Source organism: Colossoma macropomum, unplaced genomic scaffold (genome assembly GCF_904425465.1).
Source record: "Colossoma macropomum unplaced genomic scaffold, Colossoma_macropomum, whole genome shotgun sequence".
Classification (NCBI taxonomy): domain Eukaryota; kingdom Metazoa; phylum Chordata; class Actinopteri; order Characiformes; family Serrasalmidae; genus Colossoma; species Colossoma macropomum.
Window position 1 is genome coordinate 13,801,556 of NW_023494788.1, and position 23,892 is coordinate 13,825,447.

Sequence of the window (23,892 nt, forward strand, 5' to 3'; positions counted from 1 at the left end):
ACACAGTCCAAATCCAAGATACCCAGGTCCTGATAGATAAACAAACAAGGCAAGCTGATAAGAAATACAACCCCATTAATTTTGCTCCTCGTTGCCAACCACCGTGGGCCAAGGTTCTGACACCACGGTGTCAAATAGAACACAAGAATATTAATATGTAATGTACAGCAGCTCCTCCAGAGGCGAACGGATTGCAATGCTTTCGTTCAGCTGCATGATGCAATCAGATAATGCAGCAATACATCACTGACATCATAGCTATCAAAGCCGTACATTTGGCAGGTTATACTCCAATCAATCATGTCAGGGCACCTCTGCAAAGGCCTCCTCCAAGTGTAAACGTGGAGGAGAACATTACTGAAGGCTAGGATCAGAGCGTGCATAAGCCAAGTAACAGTCAAATCTTGGCCGCTGTCGGCAACAGCTAAGGTCACAGAACAAGAGCCCGGCAATTTTGATGATGGGCTTTTAAAGCCATGTGGTGTCTATCTGGAAAATCTTTGAAAATGTCTCTGATGTAACCCAGGGTAAATTGCTGCAAAAAAACAGAGTGCCTTCAATATATAGAGTTCATATCTTTATATATATATTTTTTTTTGGTTTGTCATTGTTTTTTTTTCATGCATCTTAGGGACATTTGCTCCCCACAAAGCTGAAACACACACACACAGATATATATAACTGTGTGTGTATATTTAGCTCTGTGGGGACCGAATGTCCCTAGGATGCATTAAAATTTTATCATTGTGGGGACATTATGAAAGATGCTTTTTTTGTTTGTTTTTTATTTATTTTTTTTTTTCAAAAATATGGCCTTCATGCATTTATAGTAGGGTTATTTAGAGTAAATATTAGAGTGCACTATATGCAAAGCATTACATATACCTCTGAGGGGAGTGATTTACTTTATACCCACCTAAAATAGCAAAATATGTAGCAACCATGACTGCTAAGGGCAAAGACCTCCTTCTCACCCAATCATGAGCCAAATAACCAATGTGCTCTGTGTGTTGCTATATTTTAGGTTTTGGCAAAGCATTCTTTGTTTCATGCTCTACAATTACCAAAAAAACTTGATATTATAATGCTAGCGTAGGAATGAAGTGAACACGTCTAAACACATTATTTTAAGAAGCACGAATGTGGATTTGACTATCAAAACCACAAACGGCCACGTTCCTGTCCAACAATAGTCTTGAGATCCACTATTCATCCATTATTCTTTCCATGCATATTGCACTTCATACATGAACACATGCATGCATGTAAAACAAAATGTTCTTTTCACAGCTAAATTGTATGTACTATATATAGTGAGTTCACAAACCCTTTTTACACAAGACGTCAAGACCTTGTTAATTATACTGCATACTGAGTTAATGGTACTTAACAAAGCATAGTACACCACCTATCTGGACACCACCACACCACTGGCTACAGTACTACACAAGTCAATCAAAATAGTGCACTACTGAAAGGTATAGATCTTGAGTTGAAGATGGGGTACAAACTTGTCACTTCGATTTTAAAAAATATTTCTCTACTTCCAGCAAAAAGCATCATTAAAGTGGATGCTAGCACCGTATGCAGTACATCTGCTACCTAATGGAGGAAAAACCACAATCTTCAGCTGTCCCACATAGCAGTAATTTACCATCAGTCTCTACCAGTGCCTAATGCCCTGTGGGCCTTCTGAGCTGCTTTCCAGCCCCAGAGCCTATGGAGTTAATTTATTGAATTCTTAAAGCACTAGCTTCTAAAATCGCATGTTTGGTGTGATTTTGCCTGTCTTTATTTTTGCTGCCTGCAGAGCACTGGGGTTTTACTGATGAAAGGAACATGACTTCAAAGAGATTAGCTCATCAACTGATGCCAATAGAGGAACAATAAGGCAGTGCATTTACGTTAAAGCGGTATATTTCTGAAGGCAGGGCTTTTTTTTTGTAATGTAATTATGTTGCACCATTGAGCTCAGTGCCATTAAAAGGTGAAAATGATGAATACTCAGGCGATGACACTTACAGTTGTAAGGTTGGGAGAAACTCTATAAATGTGTGCTTTTATGCACCTATAATTATTATTAAGTCATTACCGCATGTCTCGCTAGGAGGGAAAACAACAGAAAAAGTGGTGCTGACCTTATGACCATTTATTGCAATGACATGTAGGAATGGATTAAGTACTGTGGTTGGAAGTCAGCGGGAGCAGGGGAATGTAAGGGTTTTTTTTTTTTTGAGACACAAATGTGCAGCTGGGTCCCCGGTCTGGCGCAACCCCTGGCTGAACTCGCGTCTCGGAGCTTGTTAAAGAGGCCCTGGTCATGTGATGTGTTATTTTAACGGCCATTCCCATAGATTGGTCTCGGTGGCATCGTGAAGGCTCATAAATGCTGATTCATCACCTCTCCTGTTCGCAGAGGGCACGGCTAGCCTGAGACAAGCTTCTCGCAGGTACGCTAAAGTCACTCCCAGTGAAATCTGTCAGGAAACTCTAAAAAAAAATGGTTATATTACCATCCCTTCCTCCCTCCTTTGCTCCCTCCCAAAGGTGAGTAGAGCAGCCAGAACTCATACTCAAGGAAACCTGTTGTGACTTCAATGAAATAATGACTCAAGCAAAGGTAAAAATATCTTTCTAAAACAACAACTTGAGCAGAAGTACAGAAAGAGTAGGCCTTAAGTAAGAGTTATTGACTGAACTGCAGTGGAACGTCTTAGTACATGTAGCCGCCATTCTTCTCTTCTTGGTTCAATCTTCACCTGAAATAACTGATAAACCTCACAAGTCACTTTAAATGCTAACAATTTATTTAAAGGCTATCAACACTAGGACTTCATAACACATCCTTATGCACTGAATCAAATAAAAAGCAATCCTTAGGTATTTATGAACAGTTTATGTCAATGTTCACAAAATGACACAAGGTTATGAGGCACCATACATCAGTTCAATGAAAGATTTTTAGGTCCTCAAACTTGAATGTAACGTTTTGTTTTTTTTTACATATTTTCCTGTATGTAAATACCGGAGTGGATTAAGTTAAAAATAATCCTGTGAAAATGAAAATATGCTAGGTAAAATTCCAGTAAAAGTAGTCCTGCATTTATATTTTTACTTAAAATATAAAAGTACTTGCTTTTTAAATGTATATACGTATCAAAAGTAAAAGCCGTGAGGCATTATAGACATTGTGTTGTATTATGTTAAACATTTTGAAAGATACTTTTGTGGCTGCAGATATAAGAAAAATATACAGAAATTGTACTATTGTATTGTTCTTAACTAGGATTTTGCCTTACGTCATGGGTATGATGCTTCATAACAGTCTTATAGATGGAACAAATAACTTTCATTTTAGTTTAAGAGCCCCTGTGTCAACAAATTGTCATTAATTTCATACAATGTTTCATCTCATCTTGTGAATACTGATATCAGCTGTCCAGAAATACTCAATTATTCCTTTTCAAAAATGTTATTCAGTGCTTGAGCCTGTGTCCATATCGCCACTGTTGGGACAAAACTGTATATCTCCATTTTCATTGTTTTTCATGTTTTGACACAACTTGAAAATGGCAGCTGCCCTTCACATTGTGCAAAAAAACTCAATAGAAATGGTCCAAAATTACTTGGAATAAATAATTTCTCAACTGATTTCCATTAAAAACTAAGAATGTTTTTACTTATCCTGTAAATTTGATCCTTTTTAGAAATACAAGGTTTTGTTCTGACAAAAACTGAGTAACTGAGTAAAAAGTAACCACTTCCTCACATTTATACTTGAGTAAAAGTATTATCATTTGAAAATATTTGGAGAAGTACAACTCCATCAAGATTTTACTTAAGTACATGAGTGAACATAACAATTTACCACCAACTTCACCAGGTTCAATTTAACACAGGACACTACAGACACTGTATCCGGCTCCAACAGCCTTTCAAAAATTCGCCATACAGCACTAGTTAATTTGCACTGTGCACAACCATAACATGATCTAATCGATGTGAGTGATGTCATCAATATCTCAATGATATATCCCAGCCATATAAAGTGACAGTGTACTGTATGGCTCGTTTACTGTAAGCTTTACTATTCATTTTATCAGCTTCCCCAACTTTCAGCAGGTCATTAGCATTTGGCAAGAATTATGCGTGATATGCTGAGGCTGACACCCTTGGGATTAAGGGACACTTTTTCCATAATTTAGCGCGACAGACTTTTCCCAGACGCAGCAGAAAGCACGCGCTAAGGGCCAGATAAGGGCATCTACAAATCTCGCTACTTCAGCTGGCATTGCAGGGAGATTGACAAACGATAAAAAAAATGTCACTCATAATTTTTTTTCTTCCCCCCAGCAAGACACTGGACATCCTGTGAACCAGTGAAGGCTCTGATGTCTCCGAGTAGTGCCAGCTTCATAAGTGCCACATGGTGTTCATGGTGCCACAGCACTTAGTTTGGTAATTAAATGATAAACAGTCTGTAACCCAAATGGGATCGAGCAGTTGAGGTAATATGCATTCAGCTTTCATGGAAAAATGCACAGCGAACGTGCCTATTTTATGAACTGGATTCTACGGGGAATATGAAAATATGTTTTTCTATATGTCACAAATTAATGCTGTCTGCATTTTCATCAGGTTTGTTGAAAACTGTTTGAATGGCCTCAAGTTTTCAATTCGGACTAAATTGCCTTTTATAAGAAAAACATGCAATACGCCATATTAATATAACAGTATCCTGCATGGACCATCTTGGAATACTAATTTTGCCGGATGCTGGAGAGATCCAAAGAGATTTTTTGAGTAGCCCGGCCCCTGTGCAAAACGGAATATGCATTTCTAAAGCACACAAATGGAAAATTCCGATCTAAAGACGCCAGCTGGCACACTGTTAATGCACTTTGTGACTAAATTATAGGGAAACTGACCAATTATGTTCAACCATTTCAGTGTCGAAATGGGCATCTGTTAGTCCATTTATGCTGCAATCTTTACGATCTAAATTTTAATGATTTTTTGTTGGATTTTTAAAATGTAAAGGATTTCACGTCCATGTAGCATATGGAATCATCCAATTCCAACATGGATGACATTAGTGAAATTAACATTTTTTTTCCTCCCTTTTCTCTCTCTTTCACCTCAGATTGCATGTTCAAAGGCAAGCTGAGATGCATGTAAGAAGTTTTGTCTCCACACAATTTCTAATCTTGACAGGTGGAGGCTCCAGAAAATGGATTGAGTCTGGATTTAGAGGGGAGGTGTGTCGGCCTGTCTCGTGCTATTTTTTTCCCTCAGCTCTGCACCAATTTCATATTGATGAGCTCTGCAGCAACTCAAATGGCATGTCTTCTTTAAACATTTAACTGGAGAAGAGACTGATCATACACTTTGCTCAAATCCCACTCGTATCCCAATGCAAATCCTACTGCAATGAAAGGATCGCAATGAAAGAACTTAACAAAGATTCATCACTTTAAATGTGGTAGGCATACTTTGAGTACAGTTCCAGAATCTTTCTTTATGTTGACTGATTTTCTTTTCCGAATCTTTTATATGTTTGCAGTTGGCCTTTGTATGATCTGTTGAACACGCTGTTTTGATATCTGATGGATTATAAGGACTAAACAATGTTGTAGAATACTCTATGCTTATTATTCTCAAAGGATTTCTTCAGGCAGACAGCAGAAGCTCCTTACTCAGACTCCACTGTGCTTATACACTGCCTCATCTACGAAAGACTTCAACGGCAAAGATGAGCTTATGTAACCTAATATAGACAGGTGCAAAAAATTAGTTAATAAGTCACCTTTTATGTTCTAATCTTTCACTGGATGAATAACAGATTATTTACAAAACATAAATCTAGGATTGCAGCAGTTTTGTATTAGTTTGTGCTTAAGTTTGTGCATTAGGTCAAATCAGTAACACTTTATTGAAGGGCGGTGTTCATTGAGCAACGTGACCTTGAGCCTTTTAATGACAGCTGACATACAATGAGATCAACATTATAAAGGCCTATTCCAAAAGTGTCTGTTGTCATAACACCTGAGGTTAAATGACATAATTCTACGAAGCCTATAGTTATAAATAGCTATAAATGCACTTAAGAATCTTTGCACTTTTGGTAACAGTGCTTTGTAAGCATACATCTAAAATCATGCCTCATAAAGCTGTAATAATGTACTATAATTAATTATTTGATTACTCAAAGGAATTTATAGACACATGACAATGACCAGAGACACTTGTGTTACTACATGTTACCACGTTACAGTTCATTGTTAGAGCCTTATGAAGCATTTTTAGAGTTTATAAATTTGCATACAAAACATTGTTACCAAGTTTCAAAGAGTTATAAGCACATTTATATGAACATGAATACAGACTTTATAGAGTGTTACCAAAATGACAAAGGCAGCCGTTATGACACTTGATGCTTGTTGAAACAAGCCTTTATAAATGTCTGTGCAGGTTTATGTCAGATGTCATGAAAGGCTTATGTGAGTTTTACATGTGAGTTACATCACAGCACACAGCATTTAGTGTTTTTAGATGTGAAGCACCTCATGGACCTGGCTGGCAGCTCATTCACTTACATTTAGCAGGCTGAAGATTCTCCACAAGGAGGTGACATTAGCACTCTAGTTGGTTTTCATGCTTCATAAGAGTGGTGCTTCCCATAAATGACACTGTGTGTCCTTGTTATCCAAAAAAATAGGCTTATTTTCAGTCTTCTTTGTGCTTACATGGTCAGAAGTTTCATTATATACATCTATAGCCTAAGAATAGCTCAAAGTGGTTTGCACTGAAGTCCCTGTAGTTACTGAATAATAAGTCTTAGTATGTATAAGCCTGGAATTTAAGGGATTAAGCTACAAAACACTATTTTTTGTGGTGCAGCCTGAACAAGCCTATGTTTGAACAAACCCATGAGCACCTTAAGTCTAAAAGAAATCCCTTAATTTTTTACAACCTTCCAGAGTTCCACTTTTTGCTTTTTGATTATTATGTCAAAATGCTTTCATGTACAGTTAGCACTCTGATAAATGTTGAAAGATAATAATGGGCATATGCACCACGTCCATACTCCATGTTCATACTGTTACTTTACGTAAAGTAGTCCCATTCCTTTTTTCCATCTTCTTCTCTAAAAACACCGGAAGATATTATTTGCACTAAGACCTACGTTAGGCAGATTGGTAGCTGAGTAGTTTCTAAAGTGCTTGAATTGCTTGCTGAGTAGCTTTGGTTTTGCCATTTCAAGCTGACACGGTACTCAAAGAGGTACCTCTGCCTTGAAAATGGAACGGGTTGTGAAAAAGCATGGCCTTTTTCTCCCTCCCTGACTCAAAACATCCACTTGAATTTCTTGAAAGGAATCAGCTTAAAGGTGATAATCAAGGAAAGGACGAGGGAATCTCGCTAGACCTGTCCCAAGCCTGCCTTTAGGCCTATTATGTATTCTAATGCTGCTTTCTGGAGGATCGTTAGACTAACAGCTGCCGGTCCTCTCCTGTTTTTAACATTTAATAAAGTGTGTGTGTATGTGTGTGTGTGTGTGTGTGTGTGTGTGTGTGTGTGTGTTTAATATGTCATGTGGGTTTAGTGCTAGACTTGCTTTAAATGTTTCCTTTTATATTGTTTCACAGCATAATTACAGAAAGCATAAGTGCTCAATTATACAAAATAACAGTGCTGATTCTAAAGCTTCTCAGTGGTATATCTTTAATGTCCACTTTTTAATGTATGGAAGCAGTTATGCCTTTCCATGGCAATTCTGATTGAGAGGACAGACAGTCTGATCTCTCTGGATGCGTGTACCATTTCTGCAAGATCAAATTCATGTACTCCCAGGTATCTACACATCTACATACTTTGCTGCAGCAGCAACCAACTGGGAATGCTACAAGACTTCCTAGTGCCTAGATGGAAAGAAATAAACCTGAGTCATCTACGCTAGGGCCAGGTTTTCTGCCACTGTGCCAAAGAGGCATGTTAGGTGTCAAGACAATCAAAGTACCCATTGATCCTCTGGAGGCGGCAGCAAGGAGCCATAACACAAGTCTGGGCTGTCCTCCTGCACCCCTGGAAGATTTAGATTTGAAAATATGAAGCAGTCTACTTGCTGCTAATTATAAATATATAAATTGTTTTTCAAAAGTATTGAGACAAAGTTTGAACCTAAAACATATTTTTAAAATATATGCATAGTGACAAAGTACATGCAGTGTATTCTGAAGCAAAATAGTACCTGGAGAAATTTTTTTTTTCAGATTCACCACTGTAAACATTACATATTAACACTCAGAAGACGCAAGTAGGGTCACTGTAAATAAAAGGGCTATATTTGTGCTGTAGACATCATGACCCCTGATCCCCAACACCTCTACTGAAAAGACTTCATATCAAACCACATCTCAGTGACTAAATTATGCAGAAGTTTTGGAGGATTGGTGAGATTGCCTTCTAATCAAAACAATGAGCAATAAACTATATTACACAATGAATACACTTCTGAGGTTTGTTTGTTCTGACCTTAAAAAAAATCAATATAAAAAGCCCTTTAGCATCCACCAGTGGGCATTTCTTAAAAAAAGTTCCAAAGCTTGTTTCAGAATCTGAGAGCATATCATTTTCCGGGAAAAGTGGACAGAGGTCTGTACAGGGAAAATAAGCACTGGGGAGTTTTCCCACAATGCATTGTGTTTTTCACTCCAGGACATTAACAGAGTAGTTCTAATCATTAGGAGTCACCCTTAGCATTTGTATTTTATGGAGCTACCTTTAATTAGTAATGAAAATTATAAAGATATGACCCAGTGCTGAAGCGCTTCTATGCCCTCTGTGAATAATTTCTGAGCATAAATCACGCCCTCGCTTCTAACATATTAAATAAGCCCTTTATCCAAATTAGGCCAAGGGGAAAAAAAAAGAAAAGGAGAGAAGGAAGAAAAGGTGCAGCGGTTCATAAGGGTACGCGGGTGCATCCCTACAGCAAAAACAGTCTATCATAACAGCTGGCGCTCGGGGATACACATAACAAATGGCCGCGCCTGCGATTCACTTTCGTTCACCTATTTCCATTAAGAGGCGATAAACTTGAGATGGGCTGAATGCCATAGTTTGATGTTATGTCTTAACTTACCGCTCTGTCAATATTTATTCGGCGTCGTGATGACTGTGAGGTTTCTCCACCGCGTGCGGTCCTCAGCCTCTCTTAAGGATCGCCTCTTCTCTGGCACATATGTCAATTTGTCTGGTGATTTATGATGTTGACTAACTGAGTTGGTATCACCTAACTCATTCGCAGAGAGGCAGTGCGGGGCTACTTGGCGGCCGTCCATTTCGTAATGGGAAAAGCAGTAGGCAAGCAAAACCCTCATGAGGGTACCAGGAAAGATGAGAAAATAAGTGGGTCAAGCAGCAGGCGCAAGGGCACGAGCCAAGAGAAGAGAGGACCCCCTGAAATCAATGCCGGCTTCTTCAAGGGTTGCTTTTGTGGGATATCGAACACTGTAAAATGTGTAGCAAAGTGGCGAGTGACAGGAAAAGAGGCAATATCTTTTATATCTGCCTTTGATTATTCCATCCTCTTGTGCTGGCAGTCATTTAAACACATAACAGGCGACAAGGATCATATTGTTTCCCCTGCCATGCTATTCTTCTCTGGGCTTTGCCACGTGCAGGGTAATCACGGATGCTTGCTGTGTGCAAGCTTACATTGTGGCACGCAGCGGTGAAACAGCACTGCACAGCAACACCTTATGTCCGTATGTGCCTGTACTTACTTACTCTCCCTGCAACATTTAACAATGGCAGAGTAAAGAGAAATTTGCATAGTTAATAGAAACGAACCACTGCCAAAGGAACCCATTGTCGCAGCCGTTTGTGAACCCCTTATAAGACGTTCGCCGCAGCTTAAAAGCCTCACCTTGCTGACAAGATGTCACTGTTCCAAATACAAGACCCACATCAGACACACGGTGCGTAACTCTCTGACAGCCAGAAATCATTTATTTATTGCATCTTGGCTGAGGGCATGTTGCCACTAGTGCTCTCAACCCTAAACGTACCCGTAGCACTGCTTTAAACATTTCTCCGCTCACTACAGGTGTGTTTCCTCACTGATAAGCCATTTTGCTCTGGGTTAACCTTGTTATCTGCCACACATAGCGAAGTTAGGTTTATCTTGACTTAGCACTTCCTTTGTTGCCTTGAGGTGTCCTGTGGGCAGGGGAGAGAAAAAAAGATGCCTGGCTCATCAACTGTTTACTCATTACATTTCTTTTAAGTCACAACACAATATTGCACTGCCTGTGCTACACGCTGCAAAGACATCGCACAGCCTGAAGGAATGCTGGGTTACTTTCCACTGTTTAAAAGGGATCATATGGGAGGCAGATTTTTTTTTAATAAATGTATTATGTAAACAGTGTTACAATGTCAAAATGAACTCATCAGTTCATGCATATAGGGATATTATGCAGCACAAATAGCCCATGTTAACATTGTCATAGTTGTGATGTCATAATGTGTCATATGTGATGCATATGGCCACCTGGGAACTAAGGGAATACATGCAACAGCGTTACATAATCAAGATACTAAAAAGGTAACTATAGTCTGTTACAGTTACAGGGAAAAAAGGCTACAGATTACTGATACATCATAAAAACATGAGTGATTACCAGCAGGATTACATTGTAATCATATATATACAAACATACAAAGCCTTGTTCCCACACCTTACTAAGTCATGGCCACACGTTATTTTATTTATATGGGATGTCACCAGCAGGGCTCTGTACAAACATGTCACCATTGAAAAGAAACTACCCTGGACTTACATATCGTCTGATTCTACAGCAGAAAACTGATTCTTTTATTCTCATTTGTTGCTACATACATTTCTACAGTTTGAGTATTAATCAAAATGTTGCGTTAACCAATTTTAATGCTGAAGTGAGCTAACATTAGAATTAACAGTTGATATGGTTACATGGAACCTTTGTAGAACAGAACAATAACAGACAAGATGAGAAAGCAAAGTCTCTTGAGTGGTAAACATGAAATTATTTTCACATATAGGATTTCTTTCTTCACAGTTTCTGAATTATTGGTGCATAAATGTTTCTATATGTAATTGCTTATTACCAGTAATTCAAACAATCAGTTCCCACAAAGTTTTCGTGTGAGCTGAATGCTCTTTAAAACTCATAGGACACGTTGATTTCTGTGGACTGTCAAAACTGCTGAGACCAGAGCGACTGTCAACAAACGATATCGCAATTGATGATACTCAAAGTCCAGGCACAAGGTCTTGTAGCAGATGGCCAGTCAGAGTTTTAGAATGGCCTCAATTTATAATTATTGATGATGAGGGGTCTCAAAGGATGATGTCTACCAGACTGACCTTTTGACTTTGGTACAAAGCACAGAAAATCAAGTCTGCTAGTCACAGTCTACCATTCTAGTTTGTAAAGTGTAGTTGTCCTGTTTGTCTTGTGTCGTCTTGTTGATTTTTTTTTTTTGTTGTTGTCTGTATTTAATTATACGGCATTGAAAAAGACAAGTAATCCAAAGATAATGGAAAGTAGTCAGATGATGTTACTTTAATATGGTAATCCTTTGGATTAGGATACGGATTACATTTTTAGAAAGGAATTAGTTGTATGTACTTGAACAGATTTTTAAAGTAACTCTCTCCCCATCCTGTTTATTCAAAAAGTCATAAAGAGTGTTTCACAGTTACAGTGCAACCAAACAAAACAGAGGTCATTTGCATGTATCTGTCTTAAAGGCACAAAAGTGGCCTAAGAGATTGGAAAATTGTCATTTAAAAGTGAGTTATTAATGTATTTGATACATTAAAACATAGAACTGCTATGAGTGGATTTCAGGGGAAAAATACAATTCCAAAAAAAGCAGTGTTGCTTTACTTAATACACAGGATCATCCCAATCAGTGTCAATTATCAATACATTCAACAGAAAAAACATTGAGAACTCTACTACAGAACCTAGATGTTAATTTATTTGGTTTGAATGGCTCAATTTTGCCAGCTATGAAGGTTTAACAGAACAAATATCCAAGACTTACAAGCTAAATGTAGGTTTTTCCATTGCAGCCATGTAAAGTTTTTGAAGTGTTGCAGTAAACAAGAGGCCGTGCTAATGATATGCTATGAGCCGTGTGGCTCGTGGTTATAATGGAGGAAATAACACTGTGTAATTAGGCTTCCAAAGACATAAAAGACATTGAACGTTCGTCACATACTTTCTGTGGGTTTCAATGTGACATAGCAACGCTAATAACTGACTCATGTCTTGCGTGTGGAAATGAAAATTAAACTGAAATAAAACTGAATCAAGCAGATGTTGTATTGAATTCAGCTGACAGGACTTTTTTCACATTATTTCTGCTTAATGTTCAACACTGTTCAATTATGGCATTACATCGATTCTAATTAGCATACATTAAGGTGCTTGTGAAGCGTTAACCAATAAACACCATCAAATAGGATTGGAGACGGTAAAATTAATAAAATGATTGCAGTTTTAGCACCGAGAAAATGAATTTTAAGCTGAATCAGCACAGGCAGGAAGAAATGATAACATGTATGAACGATTCAAATGGTTGTATATTAAGGGTGGGAAGAGGGACGTGCACGTATCCGAATGCAAAACAAGAGTAATACTGAGAAGATGCAGCTAGAGAGAGATACCGCAACGTCTGCATGACTAAGGGGGAAAAGGAAAACCTGTTAAAGAGGAGACTGTGGCAAGCCATCTCACATGATTTTAGTAAATGCTTTAATTTGATATAAATCATCTTAGGGCTAGATGGGGAAATATCTCATTTACAAATTGTGTCCTCGTTTGTTAGTGGCACGGCACCTCAATTACCCGCCAAGCAGCTTTTTATTTATTCATGCGCACAAAGTCATGTATTCATGAGGATTAAGCAGCTACTCTCACAGAGAGTGGCAGCCACAGACAGCATATTTTACCAGAAGGGGAAAATCTGACACAGATTAAACTCTAAGTAGATGGGGGAGAATGAGAGGCCTATGGCTTTGTGCATTCATAGGTCAATGCTTGGTCAGTTTCCAGCAACAGCTTTATTCTGAGAAATTATCTGCAGAATGGAAGAAAAATAAAGTTGGCATGGGCTTTACTGCAATTAAAGCAGACAAGAGGCCTAAAGCTGCGAAATGATCTACTGGCAGCGGGCACAGGGAGGCCTTTATGTATGATAATGTATGCACCATTGTAATGGTTAGGTGTCAAACTCGATATAACAAATTCCTCCGTGCAAGGTGTCCTGCGATATAGCGCACGCACAAAAGTGGGGAGAAAATGAAATGACACTAGGCCACAGAATGCCCAGAATGAATTGTTTCGATATCTATGCGCGTGACTAATAGTCGTAATAAACCGTGGCAACATGCCGAAATGCACAATGGCGTTTGAGTCATGCCAACGGATTACAAAGTTTCATTCTAGCTGTTATAAAATAAATAAATAAATAATAAATAAAATCGTCAACTTCTCAATTTATCTTAATGGCTGTGGCTCTCATCAGTATTGCGGAGGGGAAATCCTGGGTATTGTATTTTTTTTTCGCCGGCCCTTACCCACGGCTGCATTAGACACATTTATCAGGATCCAGCAGCACCATTATGACGAGCCTTATCAAATTATCTGCCAGCGGAGCGGCTGCGAGCGAGGAATTAGAAACACCAACTTCACTGAAGAATGCAATTTGCCTAGATCTAGCGTGGCGAATGCTCGCGAGCGCGTGCGGCCGGGCCCAGTGGAGCATGCACACCGAGAGTGGACGCCGCATCCTGATTCGCTGTCTGTTGGGACAGATGTCCTCATGTTTCTGTGACTCGCGAGGTGGATGTCCCTGCAAGCCATGACAGATGCTCCGAAAGGTAAAACAGATGGGGGCCGACTTTGGGATGGTGCAGCTATGGGCGTTTTTAAGCTGGGAAATAATGGGGATAATCATTTTGGAAAGCAAAGGGAAAATCATTGGGGATGGGGTGGAGGTGGGGGGAGGGAGGGAAGAGCGCGTGCCGGCGCATAGAGTGCACCCTGAGCCCCAGACAGCCTGCGAGGTGACGGGACATGAAAGAGTGGCCCCGGTGCCGGAGAGAATGATTAACTACGTCTCCCAGCATTCTGAGCGGCCAACCGCAATCAGGCGCTCTGCTCCGCTATGCTGTGCTTCACAGATAGGAGGGTAGTTGTGGGGGGGGGGAGGAACAGGTGTGCGCCATCACTAGCACATCCTGATATGCGATCCTGTTACAACGCTCCAGAGTGTTTACCCTTATTGTGAAGAAATGGAGTGTAAAATGCCTAATTAGATACACCTTGTACAACATATTTGCACAGAATTAAGAATTCACGATACCTTGGGCATAATGAAATGCCTAATCCTAAAGCTAATAGAATAATAAGCTATGGGACAGGCTTTTTTTTTTTTTTTAATAAATAAATAAGCAGTACTTTTTTTAGCGTTTTTAGTGCTTTGATTTAGTGCAACAGCCAGATATGCTAAAGCACGTCTATGAAACCAGCAAAATGAGAGCATTTTTGGTGTGGAATCTGTGCCAAAGAAGAGGCGTTACAATGCTGGATTGAGTCTCAGTGGGACTTTGTTTACTCTCCTTGAAGTCCTCTCATTATTAACTTATAAGACTGTCTTGCAGCGGCGCTGTTTAAAGAAGTGAGCATTGCAGAGGGAGAACATTCCTCCAAGCCGAGAGACGAGCCACGCCGAATAAAGCGCCTCGCAGGGATGTACCTGGAGGTTGCTATTGGAGACACCGTGTCGCTTCACAGACATGCATAATTAACTGGAACTTTAGTGCGAGGAGGTGGAGGTGGAGGGAAGATCTATGAGCTGAAACACATCAAGGCGTCTCTATCACCACAAGAGCTTTCGCACATCATTAGAATGCAAATCTGCCATTTGAAGGACAAAACGCTCATCCGCCGCTACAATAGGCCTCCTCTGTCGTTTACACAGCTCGCCTGAGCCCCGGTGTCATAGGTACCTGCGTTACGTGCTAGAAGATGCGGTCATGTGGCTGTTTGTGTTCCTCCTTGCGAATGCTCGCTTGCATGCTATCCCCCATATGGACCAGTGATTTCTTACCCTGACAGCAGGCCTGATCATCAATTATTATAGCTCACTGGGTCTAATGGGCATTTCCCCCCTGCTCTGACACTTGCAGCCCTGGCTGCTGGTGAGGGTGAGAGAGAGAGAGAGAGAGAGACTTGCTCAGAGGCGCTGTGCACCTGTACGCACAAATGATACCAACCAGTGCAGCAGCAGAAGCAAACGGCCATGCCGCAAGACAACATCTGCCTCCCCTGGTGACCCACAAGCAAAGCCAACTGCTCAAGCAAGGGCACATGCAGGGGCACAAGCCTCACTGACGGCTAACTTCATCTGAATAGGACGAAAAAGGATTCGCACCTAAGCTGACCCGGCAAGGTCAGCCAAAGTTTGGAAACGCTGCCGTCTTCTGAAATTTGAATTCGGGTGCTCGCATGTTTCGATTAAATGAGCAAAAAATACTCACGATACCCACAACGAGTGTTATCACATCTGTTTCACTAGACTTTTCAAATGTAATTATGTAATTTCATATTTAGTAACATTGTAATTAGACAACGGATTACATTTCTATGCAGTTTACCTGCTTTGAGTCTGTGCATTCAACTTTTTTGTTAGTTCAAAAAGTCAATAAACAACAAGCACACAAACTTTATGTCAAATTCTAATCATTATAAAATATCGCCACTTCTACCAGAGATATTCATGAGCTGTGATATGCACGAGATATTCTTGAGCTTCTGGGGTGCGAATGCAAGTCAAATTTAAACATTTTTGGTAGATAATTTTAGTTTAGTCTCATTATTTGTTTGCAAGTCTTGCATTGTACTGAAGTAAATCTCAATTAATAACTTGTTAGTCTCCATATGGCTTCAAATAATGAGTTTTTCATTATAGAATCTGAAGGATAACTGAGGAGCTACAGGCAGTAAATGTTGTGCTTAAGGAAAGAGGCAAAACAACTTTTTTTGGTAAGGGATGGTTAGTCTGTACTTTGTAAAGAAAATATGCTAGCTGACAACACTTTTTAAAGGAATTCAATCTGTAACTTATTAAAATTATTAAAACTTACAGTATAACTACAGCCTGACTTCAGAAATTGTATCTGTTGTGCTAGCCAGCATGCTTGCTATCCAACTTACATGCTAGCCAAACATTTCAAGATGTTTTTCTTCTTTCTTTGGTTAATGCTTTGGAAGTCTTGAGTCTGAGCCGAGTCACGAGTCAGTCAATATGCAATTTGAGTCTAATTTACTGACCCCACCCCTGTCTTCCATTTACAAACACAAAAGTGATATGAACTGAAAGTTTAGAATCATTTTGCCAGCTTGTTTTAATGAACAATGAGTGAAAAATTAACATCAATCACACTATGCTTGTCCTATAGCTGGCAATAAGTACAACTTATTAGGGTTGACATAAAACAGCTATTTGCTAATACTTCTGCAGTATTCAACTTCATCTTCATTAAAGAGCCTTTCTTGGTACAAAGAGCAGATTTTGCCAAAATAATGATTTGGTTTTATTTTCCAGCCCTTAGATGTTTTGCTCCAAAGGTAGTAATATAAACAACTGAATGGTTTGGGTACTGATGAGTGCTGACAATGGAGTGATTCAGTGACACAAAGCCTAAACAGCAATCCATTCTCTGAAATACCAATTGGCTTAAAATATAAGCAAACGACCGTTTCACATGTGGATCTTAACGAATGTTCTTTTGATGAGTTCTCAAATTAATCACAGATGAAATCTTTTGTCAGATTTTCCTTAATTAACTCATTCACACTGTATCAACACAGGGGAAACAGAGATTTCCACAAGGTAGCTGTGTTTTAAAGAGAGAAGTGAGTGCGGATTGACAGATGTTGGACAGCTGAAAGCCTAGGGAGTTCCGCTCGACTAGAAACGAGGGCAAATCAATGCAGCCTAGCAGGTGTGCAGAGGAAGCAGGGCAAAGGGACACTGGTGAGTGGTGTGGGTGGCCGCTAGCGGCTCTCGCCGGTGGCCGGCGCGGGGTGGCAGGCAGCTGACTGACCTCCCTGGTGCTCCGTCGCCTGGAGGTCCTGCAGATGCTCGGGCAGCGGCAAGGCGAACTTGACCATGGCAAATGTGATGAATGCGCCGGTCCGTCTCGGCGGAGGCCACACCACTGCCACGTCTCTATGTTCAGTGTCAAGCCCTCAAAAGCTCCTGTCATATTTGGTTAGCCCAAACATTTCCTGCGAGGGCAAGTCTAATCCATCCTCGCCATGTCCCCACTGAAATCCTTTTTTTCTTCCTCCACTCAGCAACGCTTCCCTTCGTTTCCCCACACTCCATCCATCCATCCATTCATCCATCCATCCGTCCGCCTTACCAGCCCCCGAGCTCTTTCTTGAAGTCATCCATTTGTCTGAGAATACCAATTTATCAAAGAATCACAGCACACATTGATCACTGGACTACAGGGTGCCACCGAGTAATCCGGCGCTCGCATGCACATGCACACACACGGCAAGATTAAATCCTACTGACCTGTGCAAAGATAAAGGAGTGGTAGCTCAAAAGAGGAAAAAATACTCACATTCAATTGTCTCATATTTCCTATGGTGGGCTTGTCATTGTTTTCTGGGGAAAAAAACCCTATAGTGCTTCTCTTTGCCAACATGATGTATAAAATGTAATGGTCCTTAAATTGGGCCCGGAAGCTCGGGGACATTAAACTAATACATGAGCTTGACTGAGGCAGGTAAATTGTTTATGAGTCAGTTTAGGTTCTTATATGGCCTGTTTATATGTGGCATTTAAGGAATGCTGAAACTTTCTCCAACCTAATCTCTATCTGTTACGCCTGTACTGTACTGTTAATTACCACATACAATAATTGCAGTGCATTTCTCAGTAATTAGAAATGAACTAAAAACTAAACCTCAAAACTCGATAGAAGCCAGTAGGCTGACATTGAATTCCATAATTCCAAATTCTTGAAATACGTGAAAATATAATGGAAAACCGAGACACTAATGAGACAGATATGAGAGACTGACTCTCTAAGGTTGTTCTTGAAGCATAAGCCACCTTTCAAACACTGGAGAAATGCAGTCAAAAACAGTACAGTGCTGTGCAAAAGTCAGATACCACCCTTTATCTACTTAGGTTTAGTAGATTACTTATGCTATTCATTTTTCAGCATCATAAAAAACAAATATCAAACTTTTCAGTATTTAATGTGTATTTGCCTTTATTGCACCTACCATTGTTTTCAGATGACTTGCTTTCAACTTTTCAAAGAAATCTACAGGCATATTTTCCAAAGTTCATAAATGCACTTATTTACATCTAAGTTATATTATACTCGACACTCTCCCTGCCTGCTTCAGTTCACTGCTGCTCTCATATTCCTTCTGCCATCTCATGAACCAAGCAAACAATTTGCCATATACCAATTTTGACTATAAAATGGGCAGCTATAAAATTTATAGTCATTGGTGTATGTAACTTTCAATGAAAGTATGCACCAACACAGATGGTAAGCTTATCACTCGTGAACATATCCACTACTAGAGAGAACTGTTAGTTTGGTTATTCCCTTAAATAAGATTAATAAAACTGATATTAATACTGATCATCACATTGATTTTTTGGTCTACTCAGGCTTTAGGAGAGCTCAGCAACACTGAGATTAATAACTAACTCATCACATTGATTTATCAGTCCCCTCAGGCTTTAGCAGAGCTCAGTAACACTGCGATTAATGACTGATCATCACATTGGTTTATTAGTCTACTCAGGCTTTAGCAGAGCTCAGTAACACTGTGATTAATGACTGATCATCACATTGGTTTATCAGTCTACTCAGGCTTTAGCAGAGCTCAGTAACACTGTGATTAATGACTGATCATCACATTGGTTTATTAGTCTACTCAGGCTTTAGCAGAGCTCAGTAACACTGTGATTAATGACTGATCATCACATTGGTTTATTAGTCTACTCAGGCTTTAGGAAAAACTAAAAATCAGCTTCTTTTCTGTAAAGAAGCTGTTTTTTTAGATCTTCTTTGGAGTACATGATTACACATCTTGCACTAAACTAGTTAATAAAGAAGCACTGATGGTGTTTCTTTTTTTAATATAGTGGATAAGTATTCTAAAAGTATTCTCCTAAAAATGTAAAGGTATATATATATATATATATATATATATATATATTCTGAAAACTGCCTTTACAAAATGTATCTTCAACTGAATATGAATTTCTGAATTTTAGATACGTATCCCGAATACATGTATTCCATTACATCCCAACCCTGCATATAGATTCGCCAGATTAGACTGGTTAGAACGAAAACTACTACACTGTTCCTTTAACGTGTTAAAGCCATAAGCTCTATGAATTTCCAATAATATCCTCATAACAGAGGATTCCTCTTGACAGTAAACAGTTCCAAAATGGCGGTAGCATATGTTTGTGGTGATAGGCGTGCTGTTCACAGGATATAAGCACAACACAGGTCAATAGCGCTATGGTTTGTAGCCACCAAAAATACAACCCCTCAGATGTTGAGTCTGTTCAGCCTTCAGGGGACGTATTGATGCTCAGTTATTTTGGTCAATAAGTCCTTCTGAGCAGACTCATCTTTATCCTTGATACTGCCTGCATGTGAAAAATGAGAGCAGGATGAGGCCATGCATTTTAATCAATTCACTGTGGCATATCTTAGAGGAGAAGTCACACTCCTCCTGGTAGCGTCAGCTGTCCTCCGATCAGATGTTGATCATAAATTAGATATAATTCCTCAAAGATCTATGACCTTTAGAATCAGCAGCGTTGAAAAGAGAGGAGGAGAAAAGCAGCATTTTCCACCCTGATGTCAGATCAAGAAATTTTCTGGCATAATTGGCTGGTAATGTTGTGAGCGTTAAGTGCAGATGGTCTGGCTTCTTGCTGTTTTTTGGGGTGCTTTAAAAAGCTGTGGCTGTCCAAAATGACAGCAGATCCGAAATGGCTGCATTCTGCGTGCAATTGAGAAGGCGAAGCGATTTTACTCTCATCTGGTGGAGCCATCATTTTAAGCTGTCTGAAATGAATTGCTCTGAAACTGACGGTTGACATAATTCGCAAATACAATCAAAACGTGATCATTGTCATGATTGCAGATGAACAATCTATTAGAGAGAAAAATAGAATAGTTTATAGTAAAGGTTTACTTGAGGACACTGCAGTGACATAATGGTCTTGTGTTTGTCATAGCAGATGACAGGTATTGTCAGCTTGTGACATCACAGCACAGTCATATCACTGTTTTGATTGACAGACATTATGACACACTTGCAGGCTGACAGTCATCAGATTTTTGTAGCTGACCAAAGCACTGTGTGAAGTGTCACAATAGGGAACATCAGGTATAGTCAACGCTGACATAGCCACATCACCATTCCCCAAAGTCCCTAACCAGTCCATTTTCACTCATGCATACACACAGGCTTATTTTATACTGTGTGTGGAAGTCATAGATATCTCCCTTAGTACTTTAAGTATTGGGTTTAAGTAAAATTGACACAATTAATGTCAATTAAAAAGTGCACTTCAATGAATGAATACTGTTTATTTTTTCATCTAAAGAGAATTTCATTCCGTTAAAACCCATATAATATATTTTAATTTTGTTTCATCAACAACTGAATTTTATGTTCAGGTTACAAAGTATGTGCATTTGGACTGACTACGGATTGATCGGAAACGTGTGGCATAACTGAATTAAGTTCATACAAAGATTTACAGGAGAACGAAATAACATTTTTACTTTGAACGGTCAAAGGAACTTGATTTTTTCCAAGCAATTTTGGATTATTTCTATTGGTCCATTGATCATGCATTTAAAAAAAACAAAAAAACAAAAAAACAATGCATAACTAAAACCTTCAAATTTCAATGCATAAAACAGCCAAATTCCCAAAAAACAACAAAATACTATTATGACTAATATATCTCTATATATAATATAATATATAACACAATCCTGTTATATATTATATTAAATATAATATCATACATATGTAGTATATCTGTATAAAGTCCTATGTAAATACATATACCTGTGTTCTTCAACTTACCACCAAGATAAATGGTTGTAAACAATTGGCTTAGATGGCTAAGACCTTCACACAGTACTGTATGTAAGTACCTATATGTAATAATATGTCCTGCATGTAAAGTATACATGTAATTATCGATATTTAAAAATAGTATATTTTAATATACCTGTATTTAGTAATAATTCGTCTCATACATATGATATATGCAAATACCTATAAATAACCATATGTGCGATATGTAATATATATATAATATATATATATATATATATATATGCATGCATGGATATATGCAACATTAATGTGCTCTGTATGTATAATCTAAATACATATATGTAAGAATGACATGATCCATATGTTATATATATATATATATATATATATATATATATATATATATATATATATATATATATATATATATATTTACATTTCCAAAGAAATGCATGTATCTCTAAAACATTACATTTCAAGGAGAAGGCAAAATCATTTTAAATTTTAATGTAAATTAATGTGAGAAGGTGCTTTTCTAGGTGAATTTGCCATATGGCATATTCATCATGACATTTTCACTTTAATGTAAAGAACAGCTGCTGTGTTCAAATGATGGGAGAAAAATAACGTGAACAGATACGTTGACCTGACCTCATCCTCAATAAGGCTACATGACACTTTGATCCAGGTTATTTTTATGTTACTGGTAAAATCTATTGACTGTGTGATCTCTTGTACCACTCTGTGCCAGAAAATGGCATGACATCAGTAAACCAAGGCCTCTCATACATTCACATGATACAAAAGTCTGTTAAACTTATTACACAAAAATATGTGGATCACAGTAGCATGTAATGGATAGGAAATTCGTTCTGTGCTTTGGCTAAAAGCGCAAAACTAGATGCAATGCCAAGTGGGAGAGTTAACACAATCCTGCATCAGCCTGTTTCTGGTTGCATATGAAAAACCAATTTTCAGTTTAATCTATAACCTTTTTGTGTGCCATCTCCCCACACATGTAGCCCATCTCCAAAGTCGGCATTTAATTCGATCAATAAAATACCAGACTTGATTCGGCAGTGCAGCGCCGGTTCATAGCAGTTTTCACACCATAGCATTGAGCTCTTCTGGAATTACATTGTGTGTAAGAGAAAATAATTCTTGTCAAAGCTATCTATAACAAATGGCATTTAATAAAACATTGGCATATCAATTTTTCATTGCCTTCCCATGTTCCCCCTCCGCTTTTGGATGAGAAAGAGGATTTGGCAACACATCGTTACTCCTCACACCATGCCCAATCCAGCTGCCTCCATTCTGCAGGCATCTGCAGCGAAGGCGAGCTCTTTGAACAAAGTTTCTCAAAGGATGATTTGTTTCTCTAACAACATGGAGCTGATACACACAACTGGACTCTGATTCTGTCCATCAGGCAATTCAAACGCCTGGAAAATTGATACCTGATCCAAGATACGTTGCATGTACACGCTGCATTCAAATGCTTTGATAATGAGCTGCTGTACATATTTCTTTGGCAATGATGCATGAATATTGTCACTGAAAACATGCCAGTTGGAATGGAGGTAAATCAAATTGCCCCTTTGTTGATGAAGTCTCATAAATAGAAGTGGCTTTGGCAGCTTGTCCAACTCTGGCAACTTGCAGACATGGAAGTTGGCCACGTTAGGTCTCACAACCCTACTTTAAAATGTATGAATGCCGGATGGTTTGGTTGTTTGTTTATATGAAACATGAGTAGGACAGCAAATTTGCTTGAAAGCGCAATGCTCTTTTTTTTAATGGTACCTTCTGTCTTTCAGGAAATGATGCGTCAGAGTATTTTAAAAATAGACAGTGATTTCTATTTGGATGTGAAACTAAGTGAAATATATTTAGAAGAATCCAAGTGATTACGTACATCGTATTGGTCTAATTTGCTGTTCACCCTTATCCAAATGTTGTGTTTCTTCCCGCTTTTCTCCTCAGCATTTGGAGGCGTTTGGAACCAGGTGATTTTGATTTTCGGAATCTTGTCAGAAAAATGAGACACATTGGCCTGATAGCCAGTTGTTAGCAAGTGCTTCGGCACAGGGTGTTTGAAGTTCTCCCACAGAGTTCAGAATACTTCGTCCACAGAGGCAATCAAACGTGGCAGCTATTGATCCCTCTCCAAGCCAGACGTGAGATTTACTGAACATGTTAACAAGTTCAGAATGGCTGTTTTAATTGTAAAAGTCTTTGAAAGCCCACTCCAGTCCCAGGAATTGGCCATGGAATTCTGAAATTTGATGCCGCAGCAGAAAGCAAAGGTAACCTGTCTTCCCTCAGCCTCCACACTGCTAAATTATGAACCTTCCTTCCTTCTAGAGTTTCTAAGAAATACCCTTAAGGACATATTCTGAGTGAGTATTGGTAGATTTAAGGCAGCGATGGATATTTTATCACTAAAAGGTATCTGTTCCTCATTAAAGAAATATTTAATCTCCTTTATAAATGTTAATTAAAAAAAAAAACTAATCTCAGGATTTCTTTAAACCAATAAAGAGCTTACATAAATTCTCTCGGCGCAAGCATGCTCGTATTTTGAAGATCAAGCACATATTAGCAGTTGCAACCAGTTGGAAAATATTTAAAGCCCTACGTTTATTTATTTTAATAGATTCTGCTTGCACCAAGTGTGCTCTTATTT